This window comes from Myxocyprinus asiaticus, chromosome 27 (assembly GCF_019703515.2).
Source record: "Myxocyprinus asiaticus isolate MX2 ecotype Aquarium Trade chromosome 27, UBuf_Myxa_2, whole genome shotgun sequence".
NCBI lineage: Eukaryota > Metazoa > Chordata > Actinopteri > Cypriniformes > Catostomidae > Myxocyprinus > Myxocyprinus asiaticus.
Window position 1 is genome coordinate 40747377 of NC_059370.1, and position 27032 is coordinate 40774408.

At 36.4% G+C, this 27032-nt stretch overlaps 1 protein-coding gene across 3 annotated transcripts in view; it reads right to left on the minus strand.

Moving 5' to 3' along the window:
- The window catches only part of LOC127417556 (neuroligin-3-like), a 242388-nt gene extending 219350 nt beyond the window's left edge, over positions 1–23038 (minus strand). For all 3 annotated transcript variants that reach the window (XM_051657557.1, XM_051657556.1, XM_051657555.1), the window contains exon 1: positions 22811–23038. The gene's annotated coding sequence lies outside the window, so the exon portion shown is untranslated. The remainder of the gene's footprint in view (positions 1–22810) is intronic.
- Positions 23039–27032: the final 3994 nt, after the last annotated feature.

Below are 27032 nucleotides of genomic sequence, written 5' to 3' on the forward strand. Positions count from 1 at the left end.
ACTATTTATTGCAATGCACATTAAATCTCTGAAACCCTCATCCTCCACAGTATTTATTGTCATCAGGTTTTCTTTTCACTTTGGATATGGAATGCACACGATTTGTTTCAGGGCATCAAGCGCTGCATTGAACTCCATATGAAAAGCACGTCTTGTTCTACTTTTAGCACTGGCACTGATGATGAAAATGTAATTCATCTGAATTGTCTGGCAATCATTAGCTGACGCGGCAACGGGTGCAAAGTTGAAATCATGTTAAATTTGAGCGGAGCATCAACAGACCCTCCACAGGAGAACAAGCTGCGTAGCAGGCTTGTAAGAATTGACATGCTTATGTGGTAAAATGTTGACTTACAAAAGAGGAGAAGAACTTAACTTTTGTCACAAGTCCCATCAGCATTTGATTTATAAGAGGTCCTTTCTCTGGCACGGACTCACTGCTGTGTGTTTGTTTTTAGTGTGTATATGAGTGTAATGTCCCCGCTGGACACATGGCAAGGGTTCCGCCCTCTAATGAGTGTTCAGAACTAACACTGAGCTGAATAAAATGTCAGAATCTAATGTCAAATCGGTACATGCCTTAATCGCGATTAAAAATTTTTTTACGTGTTATGCATTTTAAATTAGTTGCATGCGTTAACGCTGACAGCGCTACAAATGCAATTCACAAAACAATTACTTGAATACGTCTCTTCTATGACTAACATGTTTTCACTTACTGAGTTCTAAGTTATTTTTATATTTTTTTCTGGGGCTTAAAGTAAAAAATGTTGTGTGGTGTAATTGTCCAAAGACAGAAGATAATTCTGCACTATTCATGTCAACTTTTTTTTTTTTTCAACAATTTTACTGTCTCCGAACAATATATATATACATATATATATATATATATATATATATGTGTGTGTGTGTGTGTGTGTGTGTGTGTGTGTGTGTGTGTGTGTGTGTGTTTAAAGCAGTGAAACAATTCTATTTTGAAATATTCATATTTGATCAACTTTTGTCCACCAAATCAAAGTCAGGTGGTGTAACCAACATGTATGCAGCCATTTTATTGTCAGGTGACCAATAATAATAATAATAATAATAATAATAATAATAATAATAAACATGTAGGCAGCCATTTTATTGTCATGTGACCAATAATAATAATAATAATAATAAACATGTAGGCAGCCATTTTATTGTCTTGTGCAGAAAAAAAAAAAAAAAAAAAAACATGAAACAGAGAGAACCCCTTTAGACTCCCAAGAATGTTTGTGAAGTAAAAATAAAAATAAATAAATAAATAAATAAATAATAATAATAAAAAGTCATATCATTATATATCAATACTTTTTATGAAAAGGCACATTTTGTTCTAGTCATTTAGTAACTCTGAGATGTCTTTTTTTTTTTTTTTTTTTTATGATATTTGGAGAAAAAAAAATGTTTCACATTGAAAAATATGATTGAAATCTGTTTTTGAAATGAATGATTAAACTGTATACACTTGTGTATTCAAGGTGCATTGAAAGTATTTTAATACCTTTTACTTGTTGCCACATGACATTTTTAAAGTCATTAAAAAAAATTTCATTTGTAGAAAACTGTTGAAAACATAAATGTTTTTCAAATTTGAAACCAATATAGACTTAAAGATTAAACTTCTACAAACTTGACGCATGCGTTTTTTAAAAGATTTTTCTTTTTTATCACCTCGGAAAACCATATTAGTTGTTTTCACGCATACTTGTAGGCTACAGTCTCAAGACTCAAGTCTCATTTATTTATAAAGCACTTTCAAACTACACTGTAGCACCAAAGTGCTGTACATTGAAAATAAAATATAAAAACAATTATAAATACATCACACAATAACCAAACCAGGAGGAAATAAAAACTAGCATAAAACACCCAGAGTCCATCAAGTATTAAAAGCCAATGAAAACAAAAAAGATTTTAAACGCGATTTAAAAATAAAAAATAGAAGTGGAGGATCTAATCTCAGAGGTGGACCATTCCACAACCTCAGACCAGCAACTGATAATCCCGATCCCCTGAGCTTTAAGCGAGATCTAAGAACAGTCAGTAGTAATTGATTGGCCGATCTTAATGATCTACATGAATAACGCAAATGTATAAGCTCAGTGAGGCAACCAGGGGCCATACCATGAACCACTTTAAAAACAAATAACAGGACCTTGTATTGAATTCTATACTGTACCGGTAACCAATGTAGCGAAGCCAATACCGGTGAAATGTGGTCCCTCCTCTTAGTATTTGTGAGCAGCCTAGCAGCTGCATTTTGGACTAGCTGCAACTGTGACATAGATGAATGACTGAGCCCCAAGTAAAGGGCATTACAGTAGTTGAGGTGGGAAGAAATAAAAGCATGTATAACTTTCTCCAGATCGCTAAATGATCAAATCGATTTCATTTTGGCAGTGGCTCTTAGTTGATAAAAACATCTTTTCACAACAGCCTTAATCTGTTTGTCAAATTTTAGTGCTGATTCAAAAACAACACCCAGATTTTTTTACTTGGCTTTGCAGATTAGCGGCCCATGGCCCTAAGCCATCGGTAATATCTGCACCACATACACCAGATCCAAAGATTTCCGTTTTCTTCTTATTTAACTGGAGAAGATTTTGACCCAGCCAACCTTTAACCTCTTCTAAACATAACAACAACAAATTAAAATAACTATTCACTCCAGGCTGCAGGGGGAGACAGATTTGAGTGTCATCTGCATAGAAGTGGTAAGATATAACATTTCTTAAAAATCATGCCAAGGGGTAGCATATACAAAGAAAAAAAAAATCAGACCTAAGATAGATCCCTGAGGAACACCATAGGTAATGGGTGCTGAGGAAGAAAAATTGCCCAACCTTACCGAAAAGGATCTACCTTCAAGGTAAGATTTATATCTTACCTTGAAGGTAGATCCTTTTTGGTAAGGTTGGGCGATTAAAACTGTACCTTGTAACCCCACAGCATGCCTTAGACAACTAATAAGAATTTAATGATCAATAGTATCAAATGCCGCACTGAGGTCCAACAAAATTAAAGCAGCATGATTACATGAGTCACCAGTTAGTAACAAATCATTTGCTACCCTTAACAGAGCTGACTCAGTACTGTGACCAGCCCTAAATCCAGATTGAAACTAGTCTAAAACACTGTTCTGAGTAAATAAAAATAATAATAATAAAATAAAAAAAAAAATAAATAAATAAAAAAAAAAAAAAGACTTCAGCTGAGATAAAACTACTTTCTCCAAAATCTTGGAAAGACTTGGCAGCTTAGAGATCAGCTGATAATTCTTCAGATCCAAAGGATCTAAACTCGGCTTCTTCAAAAGAGGCTGAACAATTGTTGCTTAAAGCAAGGTGGAACCACACCGTCAACAAGACTACTTTTGATGATAGACATGATGCTAGAGCCAATGATATCTACCATCTCCTTGAGAAGGCGCAAAGGAATAACATCACAGGGGCAAGCAGAAGGCTTCAGATGAGAAATAACCTCTTTTACTTCTGAGAGAGACACAAGGTGAAACTGATCCAAAATCTCATCAATAACAGTCACTATCACTGGATCAGGGTCGTAAACTGGAGGAGGAAAACTCAGTCTATTTTCCTTTATTTTATCAACAAAAAATGTCAAAAACAGTTCACAAATATCCACAGAGGGGTTAAATCAACTCTCTATGGATTCAGTAATCTATTAATGGTGTTGAACAACACTCTGGGAGAGTTAGAGTGTAAAGAAATAATATTAGAAAAATAATTTGCTCTTGCATCCTTCTCAACCTTTTGATATTTCAACAAACTCTCCCTCATAATTTTGTGAAAAATGCCATTTATATTTTTTCCACCTCCATTCAACCTTTCTACACTCCTGTCTGACAGCAAGAGTAGCATAATCTAACCATGGTTGACCTCTAACTTTGTTCTTGATGTTTTTATATGGAGCAAAACATTCAAAATATTTGAACACACAGAGTTAAACACAGTAACCAGCTCATCAGGACCTGCCTTAAAGAGGGAGACTCAATAAATGACGTGAAGGAGGAGGCTAAAAAAAGCATCTGTAAAAGCTATAGATGCAGATGAAGTGATCAATCTAGACCAAAAAGCAGAAGGCTGAGAGCTAGATGATCCACAATTCAAAGTGACATTAACCCTCTGGGGTCTGAGGGTGTTTTGGGCCCTGGAGAAGTTTTGACATGCCTTTACATTTGTGCTTTTTTCAGTTGCTTAAAAACATATTAATGGCTAAAGTCTGATAACACTGTATTCAGCACAAACTGGGCTACAATAATATGTGAACAACATGTACGTACATGTTTGTATTTTTGAGAAAATAACGTTTATGCATGGTTTTTGAAAAAAAAAAAAAAAAGTCACTGAAATAAGGCCATATAACACATACTAAACACTTGTTCACAAGACTTTTGAGAACTGGATCTTATAGCCTACAGTTTTTGCTACAAGAATTATGTGAAAACCATCCTGATCACTCATTCATACAAAACAATATAGTCATTTAACTTTTGTAAGACACTTTTAGTGTTAGAAAGGCCATATGCTAGGAGGCGTGGATGATCATGAATATTGATGTGATTCACACCTGAGGAGAAAAAGACCCCTCCCCTGAAAGAGAATGAATGTGAGGAGACTTAATGATTGAATGTGTTGTTTGTAGTTTAAGTTAAAAGTAATCTGACTATACAGTGCATCCGGTAAGTATTCACAGCGCTTCACTTTTTCCACATTTTGTTATGTTACAGCCTTATTCCAAAATGGATTAAATTCATTATTTTCCTCAAAATTCTACAAACAATACCCCATAATGACAATGTGAAAGAAGTTTGTTTGAAATCTTTGCAAATTAAAAATAAAAAACGGGAAAAAAAAAAAAAAAAAAAAAATCACATGTACATAAGTATTCACAGCCTTTGCTCAATACTTTGTTGAAGCACCTTTGGCACCAATTACAGCCTCAAGTCTTTTTGAGTATGATGCTACAAGCTTGGCACACCTATTTTTGGGCAGTTTCTCCCATTCTTCTTTGCAGGACCTCTCAAGCTCCATCAGGTTGGATGGGGATCATCGGTGCACAGCCATTTTCAGATCTCTCCAGAGATGTTCAATCGGGTTCAAGTCTGGGCTCTGGCTGGGCCACTCAAGGACATTCACAGAGTTGTCCCATAGTCACTCCTTTGTTATCTTGGCTGTGTGCTTATGGTCGTTGTCCTGTTGGAAGATGAACCTTCACCCCAGTCTGAGGTCCAGAGTGCTCTGGAGCAGGTTTTCATCAAGGATGTCTCTGTACATTGCTGCATTCATCTTTCCCTCGATCCTGACTAGTCTCCCAGTTCCTGCCGCTGAAAAACATCCCCACAGCATGATGCTGCCACCACCATGCTTCACTGTAGGGATGGTATTGGCCAGGTGATGAGTGGTGCCTGGTTTCCTCCAGACATGACGCTTGCCATTCAGGCCAAAGAGTTCAATCTTTGTTTCATCAGACCAGAGAATTTTGTTTCTCATGGTCCGAGAGTCCTTCAGGTGCCTTTTGGCAAACTCCAGGCAGGCTGTCATGTGCCTTTTACTGAGGAGTGGCTTCCGTCTGGCCACTCTACCATACAGGCCTGATTGGTGGAGTGCTGCAGAGATGGTTGTTCTTCTGGAAGGTTCTCCTCTCTCCACAGAGAAACGCTGGAGCTCTGTCAGAGTGACCATCGGGTTCTTGGTCACCTCCCTGACTAAGGCCCTTCTCCCCCGATTGCTCAGTTTGGCTGGGCGGCCAGCTGTAGGAAGAGTCCTGGTGATTCCAAACTTCTTCCATTTACGGATGATGGAGGCCACTGTGCTCATTGGGACCTTCAGTGCTGCAGAAATTTTTCTGTACCCTTCCCGAGATCTGTACCTCGTTACAATCCTGTCTCAGAAGTCTACAGACAATTCCTTGGACTTCATGGCTTGGTTTGTGCTCTGACATGCACTGTTAACTGTGAGACCTTATATAGACAGGTGTGTGCCTTTCCAAATCATGTCCAATCAACTGAATTTACCACAGGTGGACTCCAATCAAGTTGTAGAATCATCTCAAGGATGATCAGTGGAAACAGGATGCACCGGAGCTCAATTTTGAGTGTCATGGTAAAGGCTGTGAATACTTATGTACATGTGATTTTTTTTTTTTTTTTTTAATAAATTTGCAAAGATTTCAAACAAACTTCTTTCACATTGTCATTATGGGGTATTGTTTGTAGAATTTTGAGGAAAAGAATTAATTTAATCCATTTTGGAATAAGGCTGTAACATAACAAAATGTGGAAAAAGTGAAGCGCTGTGAATACTTACCGGATGCACTGTACATTTTCTTTACATAAAGACTTTAATTAAAAACTTTAGACCTACACTACCATTTAAATGTTTTAGATCTGTAAGATATTTTAATGTTTTTAAAAGAAGTCTCTTCTGCTCACCAAGGCTGCATTTATTTGATCCAAAATACAGCAAAAACAGTGTTATCGTGAAATATTTTTACAATTTAAAATAACTGTTTTCTATTTGAATATATTGTCAAATGCAATTTATTCCTGTGAGCAAGGCTGAATTTTCAGCATCATTACTGCAGTCTTCAGTGTCACATGATCTTCAGAAATCATTCTAATATGCTGATTTTCTAATATGGGCATATTTACAGCACATTTTACACATTTACACCCAAACAGATATTTGCAAGCACAAGCTTCGTTGATGATAATGAGGCAGCATAAACACTAGTTAAAATATAATCTAAACATTCATATTATTTTTATATCTTATTACATATCATATTTATATCATACAGCATACAATTTAAATACCCGCTTTAGCCAAAACAACATTTAAATGTAACTAAAACTTGCCTATTAGGACATATTTCAAATGTCAATACTCTGAATCCTGGCTGGCAAGTCTGAAAATAGTCCAACTAGTAAAATATTTCCATGTTTATATAAAATAGCATGTCAACTAATATGTAAGTAAAACTAAATGACTTACTCATCTGAAATTGTATCCTCGGCTGGATCAAGTCGCTCTTCAAAATGCAAACGTTCCTCGTCGGATTCCCGCTCTTCTTCTGAGGAAAATGTGAACTCTTCGTCACTATCCAGGACCATCTGAAGAGCTTCCTCACATGTGTAGCATGCCATCTTCCAAACGCGTAGAGAAGTGAATGAACTTAATGCTTTTTAAGGCACTGTTGGGGGCGTTAACCATTTGCATTGATTGCCTCAGCACATTACCGTATGAATAGCGCGCTCTGCTGGTGGGTGTGATCTCATTAGGGATAATTAGCTGAGCCAGGAGAAACTGTACATCGTTTAGTTTCATACAGATTACATTGCAGTAGAATATTTGTTTTAAATTTGAATTGTTTTATTTAAAAGTAGACATTTTAAGCTTTCTTTAGACATATGTTTCATGTTTGTGTGATAAATATTCGTGGAGCTTCACTTCATTTTTGTTACGTGTTTCAGAAAGATGTTGGCGGAGACAGAGACGGCTGAAAGCGCACCCTGTTTATTTTCTTTATTTTACAAAAGCACAAGGTTTTGTTGTTATTGTGTGTGTACACAAATAAAAGTAGACCCTTTATAGTCTCTAATGATGTCTTACACTTATCTGTATGCCCAAAAATGACGGAGTATTTTAAGTTGTTTCCGCTGTTATGAGGAAAAAATCCAGCAGGACGCGCTGGCGCGTCCGTCAACCCCAGAGGGTTAAAAATCACAGGCATATGATCTGACAAACAGTAATTACCAATTTCAACAAAACCAGATCCAACGTGTGACCCTGCTCATGAGTAGGGCCCGTGAAAAACTGAGTGAAATTAAGAGAATCTACTAAATCTAAAAACTGTGATACCAAAGGTTTTTCACTACAACAAACATGTTAAAATCTCCCACAATTAACATATTATCTGAGATAGAAATAATATATGACAAAAAGTCAGAGAATTCTATAATAAAATCTTTACTGTACTTGGGAGGTCTATACGCAACCACACATCACAGGGTTCTGTAAGTCAAGCATCATTAATTGGGCTTCAAAACTTTGATAGTTTACAGACGGTAAAAGCAGACACTTGAAACAATGTTTGAAAACCGTGGCAATACCCCCACCCCGACCAACAGAGTTAGAGGTGCTAAAAAAAGTCACAAGCAGCTGGGAAAAGTTCAACAAGGGGGCTAAATTCACCATCATTAAGCCACGTTTCCGAAATAAATAAAAAGTCCAATTTTGGAAATAAAAAGAAGTCATTAAGGATAAAAGTTTTATTTGAAATGGATCTTGCATTAATCAGTGAAAACTTTACTGAGCTGGAAACTCGAGAATTACCCGATGAGTATCCCGAAGCTTCTGCGAACCTGAGATAGCGTAGATTGTTTGAGTTCACACCTCTGGAGCAATCCTGCAGTTTTCTAACAATAATCCATGGAGTCGGAGACCACAGGGCCAGGAAAACAGGCAGAAGACACAAGCGTCTCTGGAAACGAGTCCTCGTCATGACAATCACAGTCGAGTTTCTGAAGACAATTGGCAAACTATCTAAAACTCTCTTAGTTCTTGTGGAAACACCAGCTCATCTTCCACATTTCCTACTGCGTTTTTTCTTGCAATACGCACATCCAGGAGAGTATACTCTCGCTGGAACTGGCAGAGTAAAAGGTGGGTGAAAGAAGCATTTTCCACTAGTGGACAAGTCCACATCAACAGAACGAATATGCAGCAAAGTCATAAACCCAATGAGACTGACTGGTGTGCGTGAAAACACATAACAACAAAGCCAAGAGAAACAAAACAAACAACATAGGATGAGAGCGATGGCCAGCCAACACACAGAATATACAGAAATATTTGATATTTTAGATTCAACTGTAGAGAAAATGTCATAATGTATGATGCACCACGACTCAAATCTGTCATATGGTGAGCAGCCAATGGAAATCGAGCGCATGCAGCCACAACCCTGGACTATGAAGAAATGGAGATTGACATTTAACTCCACTCTCCTCCAACTTGCATCGCAGTCTTTCCACCCAAGACGTGCACCAAATGCTCTCGACCCATTTCTTTTGCAACTCTGAACAGAGAAGCAGTAACATCAATGGCAGCGCTCCTGTACATCCATGTTTGTTTACATGTGTCATGCATCTCATAGAGCGGGGGCGTGTGTTTCCACGCGAGTTTGTGACTGGATCGAGCGATCCTCAGTCGTTTAGTGTGTGATGCCTAGTTTTTGTCTGTAGCCATTTATAAAGTCGGTTAATGTATGATACCTAAAGTAGTATTTACAGATTCTGTTCATATTTTAGAAGTGGTGTAGTGTAATCCAGCCTAAAACCGCAAAGCACTTTGTCAACTTATAAAATAATTAACTACAGTACATCTCGAAGTTTATCGGTATTTTGATGCTGATGTGAGAATGGTTGCAAAACGGTAAAAAAGATGGAAGCCAGTGCATGTGTGAATAGCAGATGTTTTACATTTACTGGTCAAGGCAATCCAACAATTTTACTGCAATTTACCTGGTTTCATGTTTGAAAGTGTTTTATGACCTAGTAGCCTAAGTGTGATGCTTGCCTTTTGCAAACACAAATAATATTGTATTAAATGTATCCATTTAAAGGGATAGTTCACCCAAAAATTCTCCCATCCTTTACTCACCCTCATGCCATCCCAGATGTGAATGACTTTCTTTCTTCTGCGGAACACAAACGAAGATTTTTAGAAGAATATCTCAGCTCTGTTGGTCCTCACAATGCAAGTGAATGGTGATCCATATGTCTTGAAGAAATTTGATAGGTGAGGGGGAGAAACAGATTAATATTTATGTCCTTTTTTACTATAAATCTCCACCTTTGACCAGCCCCAACGAGTAGGTTGCTAAATGTGAAAGTCACTCCTACATCATAATGTAAAAGTGAAAGTGTAGATTTACAGTAAAAAAGGACATAATATTGATCTGTTTCTCACCCCCACCTATCTTATCGCTTCAGAAGATATGGGTTTAATCACTGAAGTCAAACTGATTACTTTTATGCTGCTTTTATGTCCTTTTCGGACCTTCTGAGTTCTGGCCACCATTCACTTGCATTGTGAGAACCAACAGAGCCGAGATGTTCTTCTAAAAACAATTGTTTGTGTTCTGCACAAGAAAGAAAGTCATACACATCTGGGATGGCATGAGGGTGAGTAAATGATGAGAGAATATTCATTGTTGGGTGAACTATACCTTTAATACAAGAAAAAAAGCCAAACTTTTGAATGCAAATATGTTACATCAAACAAACCCTTTGAATACAGAATCTTGAGTTATTTTAACACATTTACTTCAAAAGTCTCATCCTCCTACTTGTTATCACAGCTGAGCAAGTGTTCGGTAACAGTCTCTGTATGTGATGCAGTTCTGGCTTGATATGTTTGGTAACCCTGCTGTCTAGTGCAAACCAAGCAGCACGTGTCTATCTGCACTCTCCAACACTGCAGCACATACTCTGCCTGACCAAAACTGGAGAGACCACTAATCCACAGATTACTACAGCCACTCCATTTCAAAACATCTCAGTCTGTTAACATACGCTTCATCCGTACACATAACGGTCTCATTTATCATCACCCTGTTTACCACTTCACAGGCCCGGCGTGTTTCATGTCCTGACCTTAAACTTTCAGGTCTTATTTGACAAGGTCTGGTGGCTTTTGTATGTTAATTTCTCAACAATGGGTTGTATGTACAACTTGACCTTGGTTTAGAACTCTGAGAAGAAAAAAGGGATGGGGGAGATGCAATCAAGCTTGTTTCTGAACCAGTGATCTGAAACGCTAGGAGCTTCAAAACCCTTTGCTTAAGGCAAAATCCATTATTGAAATGTACGACACATGCACAATCAGATAACATTTTCTTTAGCATTCCATGTATAACATACATTCATTACTGCTATTTTTTTTCCAGGGGCAAAATTTAGAATTGTGAAATTCTATACTGTAGCTTGCCAAGCTACAAGCTGCTCATAACTGAAAACTACTAGCTTAACTACTTTTAAACTATATTTTAAAAAGTAGTTAGCTACACAAGTTCCTAACAAAAAAACAACAACAAAAAAAAATTATATATATATATATACAGTATATCCCCATATACATATCACCTGACATTTTTATATTTAATTTGAACATATAAATAAGTATAAAATATCAACTTGAAAACACCCTATTTTATACTCACTGAATTAAAATAGCAGTAATTAGGCGAACTACACATTTCCCTTCAAAAAAGTACAAATACAAAGCAGATTCAAGTAGTTCAAGTAGGTTGGTATATTAACATTATAGCAGTTCATGATATACAGTGATGCAACTGTAAAATAAATGCCATTACTGTGAATTTCTGACATTAACGAAGGGATGTTAAAAAGAACTGCTATTAAATCCCTAATGGTCATGACCCACATATAGTAGGTTGATGGAGGCGTTCAAATATGGCCCATTTGCTGTATTCTACATGGTCTTCGTGCTAGCAGCTTTTACTAAGCTCTTTAAAAGGCTGCCCTGAGGAATCAATGATAGCCGATGGGAGTAGACTCTCAGCGCCTTATCTCTGTTTATTTATCCAAAGAAAGAGCTCCACAGCACAATGTCCTTTTAACATCACATAAATACAGAAATAAATCAATAAAAAACAAACTCAGCCTCTTCACCTCATTGGGCTATCACGAGATATTGAGAGGCCTTATACAGTATATTTCTACTGAGGTAATGTTGAATGCTGTGATGTGGAACTGCGCTTTTGTAGAGTAACTATCGTTTTCTCTGCGTCTTTATTCGTCTCTATTTCTCTCCTGATACATGGAGCATGAAGCATCTTTTAGAGTCATCTCTTCTAAGAAACAACTAATGTGAGCCTCTCACTGCCTCTGTGTATAGTATGCTGTCATATTGATTTAAAGTCCACTCCAGCACTACAGTTTGAGTTTTATATGAAATAATGACTGTACTAATTGAAGTAAATAACAATGCAATCACTATTCTCTGTCCACAGCATGTTGTTTTAATATTCTACGAATATTCTTAAAAACATTATGAATAATAAATATTCTGTGAGCGTTTCTTGGTAAAATCATTAAATATTATGAAATATGTTTATAGTCTATATAAATATAATGAATATTAAACATTCTGTGAGTTTTTGTTATTAAAATGATGAATAATAAATATTCTGTAAGTATTCTACATTCATAGAATCAAGAAATAAGTCACTTGAGGCCTCGTGTTTCAGCATTTATACCACGGTTTAGGGGTTTTGTTAGGCACAACACAAGCAGACGCCAGTGTTTTAATTAGGGATGGCACCGATCCGTACCTGGATCAGTATCGGGTCCGATACTGACGTTTTTACCCGGATTGGTTGTTGGTCCAACAAGCCCGATCAAATTTCGGTACTGCATGTTGGTCATTGACGTTACTGTCAAGCTCAAAGAATGACATATATAACCTTAAAATCACCATTAAAGTAGTCCATATAACTCGTGCATTTTATTCAGGCTCGTACAGTCATCCAAAAGCTCTGTGAATTGCAAAAGGCTGTGTTTAATAATATATATATATACTGTATATACAGTCAGCATGCACATCTAAGTAGTCTCTCTGACACCACGCTTTACTGAACGAGCGACGCTCTGCCAACACACACACATAAACACGCGCAGAGAATATGTGGTCGCTCCACACAAACTGCATCTCAGATGCAGATGATCAATATTTCGGTCCGCCTATAACATGCATTGAGAACAGCAAACACTCAAACACAGACTTCATGGAGCGCTTAGTGCCGGACTTTCAAAATAAATTCCTTAAGAAATTACAATTGAAATGTATTACCAAATGTATAATAAAATTATTATTATTATTATTATTATTAGAAATTACAATAAAAACAAATAGGGTTCCAAAATTTTTTATCATTCCATCCCTAGTTTTAATAAATAATTAAATGAGTCAATTATTTAATAAATGTATTTAATACTTAGTGTGAGGAACCAACATGATCACACGGGAAGTTGGCATGTTGTTTCCGAGACTTCCGGTACCCTAGGATCGGCCATATAATGCCAACTCACTGACAAGTGGTATCTCCTTTCAGACATTTTTGCATCCGTTCCAGCATTTTTACCTTCCCCTGTGGCGCGACCAGAAGCACGTTGCGTCAGCACGGGACACCCAGGTTTAGGTCCCACGTTGAAACCAGAAGTAATTGCATTTACATACTCTGACAAGAGCGGTTCGGAGGAGGCGTTTTTCTCTCTAACATTACATTTGTACTCCTCTGATGGTTTAGGGTTTGGAATGGGGTGGGGTACAGTTTATAAACTCTACATTCCTCCTCACTTTATTTCAGCCTATACAGCTGAAAACATCTCTAGCTCCCCAACTCGCTTTTGGCACCCCTCTGTGGACAATACACCTGAAAAATTACAGTGGCCGTGAAGTGCAAAACAAAACAACAAATCTAAAAACACAACAGCAAATCCAAAGACAAAATAACAATATCGAAACACAATAACAAATCATAAAACACAACGGCAATTCAGTCGAAACGGAAAGGAAAGTTCCATAGCTTCTCACCCGATTGGCTGTGTGGAGAATACCTAGTCCTTTCCTGACTGGTTCTCTGCCTACTTGCAAAAAAAAAAAAAATTCAAAATTCATTCCAAATACTAAATTACTGAAAATTGGTTTGTCACTCAGTAAAACAGTAATGGGACACTTTATAACACAGAGCAAAAACAGCGAGCAGGAAAAGTTTAGGTACGATGTTCTTCTACAGTGTGTAAGGGACCATCTAAAAATTCCAAAAACTGTGCTAAAACGCCAGTGTCCAAGCATTCACTATTCTAACATAACAGACACTGTTATTAAAAAAGCATTTTCACATTCTAAAGGTTGCAGTAGAGTACAGTGTTCAATTATTTTAGAAAAAGAAATTGCTGAAATTTTACCAAGATATTATATTCATATTGTAAAGGTTGTAGAAGGCTGCTATTAGATATGCTGACTTACTCCAGGTGAGATTTTCCCAGGATGTGAAATTATATATAAATATACAGTATTCAGTTTTTTGTTTTATAAAAATATTCACACCAGCCTGCTGCAACCTTTGTAATGTAATAATTACATCTTAATGCATTTTTGTGGTGTTTTTTCTAAAATAATTGAATACTGTCTCCATATAATAAGATATACTCTGAAAATCTATCCATTGGCAGCAACCGGAACCTTTATAATTTTTATTTAATTATTATTCTTTTTTTTAAACAACTGTTTTTTTAAGTTAGAACATGCAAGTTGAATGAAGGCGTGGACACCATCAACGTTTTAGCGCAGTTTGTGGATTTTAGGACGGTCCCTTACGCACTACATGAACCATGAGACCATAGATGAACATCGTACCTAAAACTAACTTTTCCTGCTCACTGTTTTTATAAAGTTTCCTGTTACTGTTTTCCAGAGAGAAAAACACTCCAAATGATTTAGTTTTTCAGTCAGTGACCTTGAATTTGCTCTTTTGTTATCGGATTTGCCGTTGTGTTTTATTTTTTGTTGTTGCGTTTCTGAATTGTTATTTTGTTTTTTGATTTGCCGTTGTGTTTTTAGATTTGTTGTTTTGTTTTGCACTTCATGGCCACCGTAAAAAATGGAGCTCACACGCTCAACAACACTTACCGCTTACAGACCAATTTTAGTTAAAGAAAAGTCAACCTAATTTTTCCGATTTCTAGGGATGTAAATTTTCAGACATTTTCATAATCGATCATCGTGGAAATTAACGATCAATTAATCGCTAACGTTAATACCGCAAAACGCAGGTGAAGGACTCCAAATAATGCTGTCATGATTACTGCGCATTTGTCCTGAAATTAATTAATCAATGATCTATAAGCTTAATCGATCAAATTACTATGGATAATTAATCGATTTTCAATTAATCATTAACATCCCTACCGATTTCATGGTGAAATCGGTCAGGAGGAACAGAATGCAATTAAACTCGTAATTCTCATATCTCCTAATGTCATTCACACATGTGCCTATTCAAACTTGGTTTGATGTCAGTGACTTCAAACATGATTCTCACATGTTTCGTAACTGAACATGACGTGCCAAGATTGAATATGCATACATGCAAATAAGATTTGAGAGCTGCAGCCAAATGGGAAGATTTTAAGTGATTAACAATTAAATTTATGTCTGTTCCTCACTGAAAGCTATCACACTGAAGACTTGGAATATGGTGCATGAGTCATTTTATGGTGTTTTTTTTTGTTGTTGTTTTTTTTTTTCAATATTCACGTGGACTATCCGCTTTAATAATCTCAATAAACAATTCCTCCACCATGCAATATACGTAGATCATTATTACATGGCTCTCTGGAATACTCGATACTGATTGGTCAATTGCGCCATCTAGTGGTCAGATATTGCTCTGTAACAACTGCACATCGTGGGATTTAGACATATCAGACCGCTCATCCGGGTTCTGCGAGCTGTCTCTCCAGCTTCTCGGCTCTCTGTGCGATCTCTAAGTAAGCTAATAAAATAATTTCAACTCAAATCAATGTTTCAAGTGCATTAATTTATTTATTTATTTAGACTGTACATTATCACTTACATAGCCTAATGGTTTGTTTCAACTTGCCGCATTAAAATAGGGTCACATGTGTGTGAACAGTATATTGCCAATTGTCCAAGAACTAATGATGCAGCTCATCAGTCACATATTAGTACCAGCACTATCCGTTTGAAAATATATATAATATCTGCTTTACAAATTAATATAACAGAAACAACAATAGACCATTTAAATGGACATATTTAACAATAAATGTACAGAGCCCATCCATATTCTTATATCTTAACAAAAGACATCATGGTTATAGGCCAACTTGTTACTGAAATTTGTCCCTTCTTAATTCTACTTAAATTGTCATCTTCTGATGAGCATTAATTTGAATTGGATTTAAAGGTTGAAACTTTTTTTTAGCCATGACAGCTCAGAAAGGGCAAAACCAACTGCTCAAGACAATGAGATCATTAACATTTTAAGTGGCAGCAACTTACAAATTGAATTCCCTCCAATAACTCTAACCCTGTCTGTGCATCTGCATATGATTATTTTAAAAGAACAGCCTTCAATTTCTTCTCCTGCACTTGAATTCAGTGTTTGCTTTTTTTTCTCCTCTAACCTCACGCTATTTGATGCACCTGACAACCTGCAGTCATTTTATTTGTGTGGTGCAGTAGAAATGAAAGTAGAAGCGTTGTATAACATTACAAAATAGCTGATGCAAGGACATTTGTCCAACCCTTTGGTCAATAGTAGAGGAATATGGGCCCTGGAATAAAGGCATCCTAGTCCTTTAGGGAAGTACAGCATTTTAGTGTGCTTTATGTGAGTATAAGTTATCCATTCCGGTTGCTTTTTAGTTGCATCCCGCTTGCCAAGACACTGCTATGAAGTGTATATGTGGGCTTATCTTTTCATCTTGATTTTTCCCAAGTCCTTAAACAAAACTGTTTCCACATGCTCTAAGTTACTCATTTTTACTTCAAGTTGTTTTGTTACATTATTAAATACCTAAAGCCCCTCTAAAACCCTTGTAGCTTTTCAAGCACATTCACATTTATTCCAGTTAAGTCAGGTGTAAGCCTGGATTGCCCTTTGTGACTGACAGAAAACATCAGTGCACCAGTAAAGGACATAAGGAGACATGCTTGTATGAAACAGCTCTGCAATACATCTTTGAAATGGCTATTACGCCTGTGTGCACATGTGTGGGTTTGTGCTTGTGTTTGTTACAAAAGCATTCACATGTGAGTTAAACTACATAGACAACCATTGTATTCTACCTGAATAGCAGAAGCTCTTTAAAAGGGTCGTTCACATGCATTACTTGCAGAATGCAAGTAAAGAGCTCTGAATACAAGCAAAAGAAATATGGAGGTTGCAATGGTGTGTAAAATGAAACCTTTTATCTATTTACTATTTATGCTTACGTGTATACATCACTATGGTGCTGGTGTGGGAAAAGAGGAACTAATCTATTTTACAATAATTTAAAATGGTACAGACACTGTTGTATCATGCTGTCAAACAAATAAAAATCCAGTAACACGTGACTAAGCAGTGGTTAAATAGGTTTTTAAAAGAAATGGGTAGAATATTGTGTAACACTACTGTCCATTTTGAGAATTGGAGCACACAGTTAGTGTAGAAGATCTTTGTAGTGAAGATCTTTGCTCAACCAGCAAGAGAAGAACATCTTTGAAGGACGCAAGAAGGTCAAGAGGTCAGTGTTTTTTTGGTTTGTTTTTAATGGCATTTAAAGAACACCAGGTTCATAATTCACACTCACTCAAACAAAAGAAAGACACAGAAATAGAAACAGAAAAAGTATATTATACACTTTTCAAGTATAACAAAACATAATTTCATGTCTTTTTCATAAAATATCATTTTTGGGCTTAAATGTCAACATCCCATCTGCCTCCCAAACAGAAATCTTTAAAAAAAATAAGTAAAATTAAACGGAGTGACTATTTGCACCCTGGTGTAAATAGCATCTGCCACATAGTGCACCTATTTGCAGCCCAATAGTCTGGTGGAACCACAGAAATATATACGACAAACTAAATAGTAAGTGTCACTGCAGTGGCGTGGGGTGTAAAGCAGTGTGTGAATGTGTACTGTTGTCCTATCGACCGCGGTTTGAATCCACTTTTTGTCCCACTCTTTTTCCCATCATTTAATACTACTTAAAATAATAGATAAAAATGAATATACTGTAAATGTTGATTTCATCCCAGTGATTTGGTAACGGTGAATGTCGAGGGGTGCAGAGAAGGGTTTGATCTGGAGGCGGGTCTGTCGATCGCACTTGTTACCACGTGAAACCATGTTTACTGAATGAATGAATGAATGAATGTTACATTTATATAGTGCTTTTTCTGACAATGCACTCAAAGCACTTACCGTCATAAACCAACGTTATTTTTTTCTACGGTAAGGTTAAGGTTATGTTTAGGGGTAGAGGGTAATGTAGTGTGTCTGTGGGACTCTAAATAAACACAATAAACACACTGCAGTGATGCCCATACTGTATGTTAGTATTTAAATATGGGTGCAAATAGAATCTGAAACTAAGTGCACCAGGGTGCAAATAACATCTGTCTTAATTTGTTGGTGAAATATGGCCATGACATGTTTTTTCGAGATTCATCCATAAAACCATCAAATGTAAGCCCTCCACTTCTACCTAAAAAACACCATAAGTGTTTTTCAAATACCTACATTCTGTCAGACAGTTAAGAAGTAAACAATTTTCGATTCCCTCAGTACAGATTGAGCATGTAAGCAGAAAACCACATCAGTCACTGTTTGTTTTCAGTTGTTTACCAGGTTCTGCGGTTTATTTTGTGATCATTTCATGCTGAACCTCGGAGGCAGATGAATTACTGTCTACTGCGTGACCTTCATGTGAGCAATGGCAATATTCCAGTGTTTTTCATCCATGGAGGTCAATAAAGGTGACTGGAAGTATACATCACCTGATTTGATCAGTGAAAGAGTGCAGATGCAGAATTAACGCTATTGTGGTTTCTTGTGTTAGAAGTTCCAAATCTGATATCAAGTACCTGACATCAAAGTGTCCTCATCACACAGAGCATGGAACATTGTAGTAACAAAGACAGTAAAAAAATTAAATAAAATAGCAAGCAATAATTTGTTGATAGATAACATATTCAACAAAGAAATATGACTATGACACTAAATCCATTTGAAGAATAAATCAAACTGTGTAAGGTCAGTGTTATGATTTTAAACTAATACTAATGAATGGCATGACATATTTCCAGAAAGCATGAAATTAGTTTTGATGAATTGTCCCCATTTCTTTACATAAAATATTATTTAAAGGAATATTTCGGGTTCAATACAAATTAAGCTCAATCAATGGCATTTGTGGCATAATATTGATTACCATAAAAATTCATTTTTGTCTCATCTTCTAAAAGAGCAAAAATCTGAGACACTTATAATGTAAGTCAATGGGGCCAATCCATAAACTTTAAAATACTCACTGTTTCAAAAGTATAGCCACAAGATGTAAACAATATACGTGTAAACGTGATTTTAGTGTGATAAAATCGCTACTAACCTTGTGTCATGTTATAACCAATTTTACAACTGTGTTGCCATGACGACGCAACGCCGTAAACCCTAAAACGACTATAACAATGGCTATTTAAACAGCTTTACAGCTCCAATAATACACGTTTTAACAAAGAATTGATGCAAGTGCTTTTATAAAATTATAAGCTTCACATTTCTGTTTAAACGCTCCAAAATTGGCCAAATTCACTTCAATTGTAAATGCCTCACTGTAACCTCGATTTTTGCTTTTTTTAAAGAAAAGGAGGTACGAGTCAAAATTATTTTTGGTGGTAATAAATCAAGATTATGCCACAACTACTGTTGACTGAGTGTAACTTGTATTAAACCCGGAATATTCTAGGGGAGGGAATCACAAGGTTAACTGGCGATATGATATTATATCGATATTTAGGTCACAATGCGATATTATTGTGATTCTTTTTTTTTTTGGTGTATTGCGATTTCAAAACTACAATATATTGAGATATTTCAGTCAATGTTTCTCATTTGTCTTCATTGGATTTCAGAGAACTGTTACTAAATCACCAAATGCATTGTTAAATGAATATAAACGTGCCAGTTTACAAAACAAGGCCAGTTTATTTCCTAATATCCATGTACATCACAATGTAATGCTATAAGCATATAAGACCATAATGGGTCCTTCTGTGGTTAGGTCAATGTAGCTAGTCTTTCTCAAAATAAATGATAGTATTTATGAATACAATAGTAGCCTGAACACTTTAAAATCATTATTTATTACAAAACAGTTTCAATACACAAAGTATAGTAGTTTTCAACTAAAAGGTTAATAATATGATACCAACTTTTCTGTCAAAATACCTCCATTAATGTTACTACTGTAAAATTGTAATACATTTTAGTAACGGTGGGTGATTATCTGTAAAGCATGATAACTGCACCTTCTTAGGAACTGTTGTTGATTTCCTAGATCAATTTGGCAAAGAGAAAAAAAAAAGTTAATTATAATATCGATACTTGGCCTGCAAATATCGATACAATATCACAAGGAAAAATATCATGATATATCGATATTTGGATGTTTTTTTCCACCTCAGGAATATTCCTTTAATTACATCGTTTGATTTGGATGATATATGGATGAGTTGGAGCTGACAGTGTAGGGAAAGCAGCCAACAAGAGTGTTCAGCGACTTTGAAGAAGCGCAAATGTATGATAGATCTGTTTTTTACATTTGTAAGGTTTTGTGTAAGTTTTTTGGTCATTTATACTTAATTCCCATACTTCCATTTGAGTTTGAAAACATTATGATCATTCTAAAATAGAAGTAGAAGTAGATATGCAAACTTTTGGCTGATAGATAGTTTAAAGTGTTGTTTCTACAACTTTTTATCTATCTTAACTGACAGAAAAAGACCAGCCTGTTTCAGACTACAGTACATGTTTCTCTCTAACTAAAAGTAGAAATGACAAGGCAGCACAGAGCTCAGACCTTTGGATGTAACCATCAGAATGGATTTAAATCAGCGGGAACTTGAAAAATACCGGCCTACGAGGCCAACATACCAATAAAGACATTAGAAGAGAGGAAATTCACAAGCAGGGCCATACATAATCCTTTAAAACACCAATGGCCGGACCACAAAATGTTTTTCCTCAGCAAAACCAAAGATAAGCTAGCGTGAATGGCGGATCAGCTTGTTTCTTTGGAGATACCATCCAAACTTCTCCAAGCTCACTTCAACCAATCGAAATATCTTTTTCAGTGTATTTTTTCACAACTAAATAATCCGAACCTCTAACCCTAACCCTAACCCTTCTCTAGTGAGAGTTGAAATATGCTCTTCAGTGATAGGGAATTGCAACAGAAATCCCTTTTAATGCATGGCCTTTATGGACAACAATTGCTTATTCACCAAATCACCATGACAACTCCAAGGCACATTTCTCTCTCTCTCTCTCTCTCTCTCTCTCTCTCTCTCTCTCTCTCTCTCTCTCTCTGCAATTCAGTTCTTTCTCACCAGTTTTTCAACAACAGAGTAACTCTCCACAACTGTATCCTTGAAAAAGTAGAACTGTAAGGCCAATCAAACTGTCGTAAATGACATTTTGAGTGGCACCAACACCAGTGAATCACTGTTTAATAATTTTACAGTGTTTAATATTGTTTATCAACCAAAGATTAAAGATTTGTGGAATATGTGTACTATATTATATAGGATAAAACACAATTGAAAACCCATGATTTCAACATTAATGTGGTAGCATTGATCCCTTTACAACCATATTGAGATGTCTACACTATGTATTCATTTCTTTAATTTATGCATGCATAATTTCCAAATAATACCGTAACTGTGCATGCAAAATATTATCAATGATTGGACAATATTGCAAAGCTGATCTCAAAGTATGAAGACATCTTTCCCTTTACGAAGTGTGCATGCAATGTGGTTGAACCATAAACCCAATCACTAACTCGTAGAGGCATCCACGCGTTAAATGAACGCATCATGCATATGAAAGTAGCCTTCCATCTGTTAGTGACGCGTCGCGAGAAAATCAGAACGCTCTCGTTAAAATCAACAGCTGTCCAGACAGCAAGTGCGCGACGCGTCTTGCGGCGTTGCGGCTGGAATCCTGACGTCTCCACGAGACCAATCAAGACATGGTCGACACATTTTGCGCACAGTTAAGGCATGACGCGTATTCCAGCGTTAATGGAGGAATCCTGACCTTTGCTCCCATGACCGATCGAACACTTTTTAAAGCGAGTGGCGCAACCTGACATTTAAAACGCTGTTGATAAGTTTCAAGAGATCGTTTGTTTGAGATGGAAGTGCATGACGAGTCTTTCAACGTTGCGGATGGAATCCTGGCGTCGGCACCCAGTCTAATAATCAAAGACTGTTTTTAGGCGAGCGGCGGGACGCGACGCGATAGTGGCCGTTCACACCGAACGCGTTTTCGTGGCTGTCCGCACTGTTTTGCCATTGTTTTTCTATGTGCACGTGCGCTAGATGGACGTCTTTGACGGAGCGCCGTTTTTAGACGCAGTGTCAGGTTAAAAATAATGTAAACTTAATAAATAAATAAATAAACGCATCTCGAGACACCTGCGTTCTGCTCTATTCGTTGCGCTCCGTCTAGGTTTTTTTACGCGTTCGATCTGAACGGTCACTTAGATTGCCTCGCGGATTCTCTCACATATATGTAAAAACAAATTGCTATCTAGTTTTGTCGCGTCACTTAGGCTACTTGCAGTGTGGATTGGGGTGTAACAAGTGCAGGGCTCACCATTCACATCCCTCGTTACTTTTACCGGCAGCGCATCGCAGCCTGAACATTTCACTTTAACAAGCCCACTTCAGCTTATATTTAATTGCCCATTCTTAACAAGGAATAGCTATTGCAGTTAACTGAATTCCTAATTGGCATCTTGACCAAAGACATATATCTAGCTTATCAACTAAATCACATCAGCAGTGCGTAATGCCTAATATACAGTAGGTTCATGATGGTGTCGGATCCATTTATCAAGATTTTAAAACCGTTATTCTCACAAGTAACTCACCTGCTTTGGTGAAATATCAAATGCCCCATTCCTGGTATTCCCTTTCCCACAAAAAGAGCCTTGGTATAATCCTTGGCAGTTACGTTAAGATTTCCTCGCACTGTTCTTCATGCAATTCGTGTGACCTTTTCCAGCAAACGCATCCTTCATCCTTTACACTCCAGTCACATTCACGTGTTTTTCCTGCGTGTATGATCCTGATGCTCTGGTCCTGCCTGTGCTTGAGCTCCCCACACGAGCCTCACGAGTGCGCGCTGCGCGGACACGCTTGAGTGTTCGGGAACTCCAGCACTGGCGCGGGTTACTAGGAAACCAAATGCGCGCACACAGGCTGTATATAGGAAAGAAAGGCGTATGAGTAACCCTGCTTTTCAGGACATATCCATAGAGCTTTGTTTCTAAACGATAAGGATTGCATTTTCACACTGGAACTCATATAATTGCTAACAGAATAGCAAAAAAAAAAAAAAAAAAAAAAAAAAAAAATAGGCTAAGGAGATCTCAGTGTGACTCATGTGTTTTATACTGTATATATTTATAGGGGTGAATAGTTGCGGTACATTTGTCACATTTGGCAGATTTTGGCACACAATTTCTTCAGTGAATATTTTTCAAAGTATGCTTATTTTTGAAAGTCAACTTGCTCTTAATAGACAGTAGACATAGGCTACCTTGAAGTCTTGATTACAATATATATAGATAGATATATATAACATTTCCACAGTTATTGCCCAGGAAAAATAAATAAAAAGTTCAAGAGTTCATTTAACACACGCTGAGCTTTTGTGAGCTGAACATATCACACTGTATAGGGTAAGTTGTCACAAGAGAAACATGCTATTTACTGAATTTGTTTTGAGAAGAACATTTATTTGAAATAAATTAAATACTATCTAAAGTAAATAATAATAATAATAATAATAATAATAATAATAATAATAAAAAGCTGTATTCAAAATGTTTTACAGGCTATTTAAAAGAATAGTTCACCCAAAAAAGGACATAATTTACTCACCCCCATGCCATCCCAAATTAGTATGACTTTCTTCTGCAGAACACAAACAAAGATTTTTAGAAAAATGTCTCAGCTCTGTTGGTCCTCACAATGTAAGTCAACAGGTTCCAAAACTTTTAAGCTCAATAAAGCACATAAAGGCAGCATAAAAGTAATCCATTCGACTCCAGACGTTTAATCCATGTCTTCAGAAGCAATATGATAGGTGTGGGTGAGAAACATTTGAGTCATTTTTTTTAAAGAAATCTCCACTATCAAACAGCCCTCCTAAGCACTCTTCTCTCCTAAGAGTTCTTCTTCTTTTGCTTTTGGTGATTCACGTTCTTTGTGCATATTGCCACCTACTGGCCAGGGAAGATAATTTAAAGTAAAAAATAACTTAAATATTGATTTGTTTCTTACCCACACTTATCAAAACACTTCTAAAGACATGGATTTAACCACTGAAGTCATATGGATTACTTTTTTATGCTGCTTTTATGTGCTTTATGGACATTCAGAGTTCTGGCAACCATGGGTGTAGCAGTCATTTTAAAAGTGTGGGGGGTGGGCGGGGGCACAGCTGTCAGTAGGTGACCCAGCACTTACAGAGCACTATTAATATATTACAGTATATATAAGTATTATATTAATATATACATATTGTTTAATTTTAATATTTGTAGTATTTTAAAGATTCAAGTATTGCAAAATAATTGCAAAATTTCGGGCATCTTGTGGAGCACTTGCTTCTGTTTCACACATGACAATAAAAGACTGAGCACAAGCTGGTCTTGAATAAATTGTTTAAACAGTTGCAATAACGACAATTGTGCATGTGTAATTTATTTTTTTCATTGTGGGATTTAAATGTATCCAAGTGGCTCAAGTATTTTGACTACATTCACCAAAGTTTGTTCGGATCCATTTAATGATTCAGTGTCCATTTCTGGTGATGCCAGAAGGTGACAAATGAGTGTCTTGTGTGAAATGAGTTAGTCACTGAATCAACGATCAAAAAAAATGTTTTTAATCCTTTAAAATGTGTATGTCTACAGACCTACAAAGAGACTTAAGTAGAGGTTTTAAGCATTATAAGAACAAAGCAAATCTATCATTTCTCTACAGTTTGTGAGCTGCTGAGCATGACTTTTATCAAAAGACAACAATAGTCTTATAATTACTAAAATAATGAGTTTTAATAATGTCTGTACGTTTTCATGTACAAAAAAGCATGTCTACATATCTATTCACTTCAGTTAAAAACACTTAAAAGTGTTTTAAGAACACAGCAGATCTAACTTTTTTCCTACAGTTTGTCGACTGCACACCAACATAGAGGTAAAAAACATGAGCTGATATTAAAAATAGCTTTACATATTTAACACAGATTTAGTAATCTGCTTAAATTGGCAAAAACAACCAATCAAACTATTACCTCACAAACATAATGTAAAAAGCAGAACTTAATGAAGACTCAGGTGCTGGTATAAACTCCACTTACAATGTGTGCTTAAAAGAAGGATTGTCCTTTTTTTTTCTGCAGTGCATTTCATGTAATGCTGCCAATCAAGAACGATATGCCGATAAATAACTCTCGTCTGTGCGTTCCTCATCTCAAGATTATTAATTTAGATCAACATCAATGCCGATAAAAACATGGATAAATGAGCATTGCTGAAAGCAACTTTGTAGAAATGAACGGAGCCACGTTGATTAGACTGTCTCACTGACGGCCTGATTTGTAAGGGTTGTTTCGGCTCATGAAACTCACCTGTGATTGGCTGGATGGTTGCTCAATCAGACCAAAGTAACAAAACGCAAAGAATACTGTATACAAATCCACCATTTGGACTCGATATGGGTTTAGTTTTGAAAAGTATGGGGGACAAAAATCTCTTTTTTAAAGAATGCGGGGGATGTGCTACGCCCTTGCTGGCAACCATTCACTTGCAATGTGAGTACCAACAGAGTTGAGATATTCTTCTTAAAATCTTAATTTGTGTTCTGCAGAAGAAAGTCATACACATCTGGTATGGCATGAGGGTAAGCAAATGATGACAGAATTTTTATTTTTGGGAGAACTATTCCTTTGAAGGTGAAGGGGCGGGTGTACTCCTGTCTCTTTGGCCTACTGACGAGTTGAATACATTCACTAGTACTTGTTTTAATCAAAAGGTAATCGAAGTGTTTTTAATCATGCACATTTATTCAGTTTAAGTAAGAGTTTTATTGTGTTTTAGTTTTAGATCATTAATTACTGACACAAATACATCCTTAGCATTTATCACCAAAAGTATATTTCTGCCTAACTTTGCTCTTTTGCATTTAGTCGTATTGTTCCATTGTCATGTTTGTTCCAGCTGGATAAGGCCTGTGTCCCAGTGAGGTCTGCCTCAACCTTGAGAGAAAAGTTGTGTTCTGTCAAATTATGTCATTAGAGGGATTGTTTGTAGTTTTGAGAATCATGTGACCAAGTCAGAGGAACTGGAGGTCAGCGTATCTACAGAAAAGACACACCTCTGACCCATTTCCCCTTACCAAGTTGACTTAGTGTCTTAAATATATAATCTTTTGAATGATTGCATTCACAGTTAAACAGAACACCATGTTTGAAAGATTTCTAGAACTATCTGTATTGTTCACCTATCAGATCTCCGTTGCATATGCTTCTAATTACTGTTGTTTCTGTAATCTAAGGTAGTTTGAGGTTAGATCCTCGACTCGTTTTCAGTTTCTGTCTTTTGCCAATGGAAATGTGGAGAACTCTGTCTGAAGTAAACTCTCTGTCTATTAATTGAAACTTCAACATTGACCCTGCTCATCATTTTAACATACTGGTCTCTCTCTCTCTCTTTATAGGGTATAACTGTATTTCCCTACAAAGGTTTTTATGCAAAATTTAAACAGTAAGACCATTTAACAAAACAAACATATCAAGAAACTGAATGAACTGGACATGTGACAACTTGTCCTAATATAAAGGTAACAATGTGTCCTTATCCAATACTGTAGCTGTTTTAAAATATATATTGAAATTTTAGTTTGGAGGACAGGATTCACAAAAATTATTCTAATTACAACTTCAAAGCCAAAACAAAATCACTAGTACAGGGCTATTGACTCAAACCCTTATAGTTAGAGAGATACAGCACTTGTGATAACTAGCCCCAGTTCCCTATATCTTTTTAAGTTTCTTTGTAAAAGAAGTGAAGTTGGGAAACATTC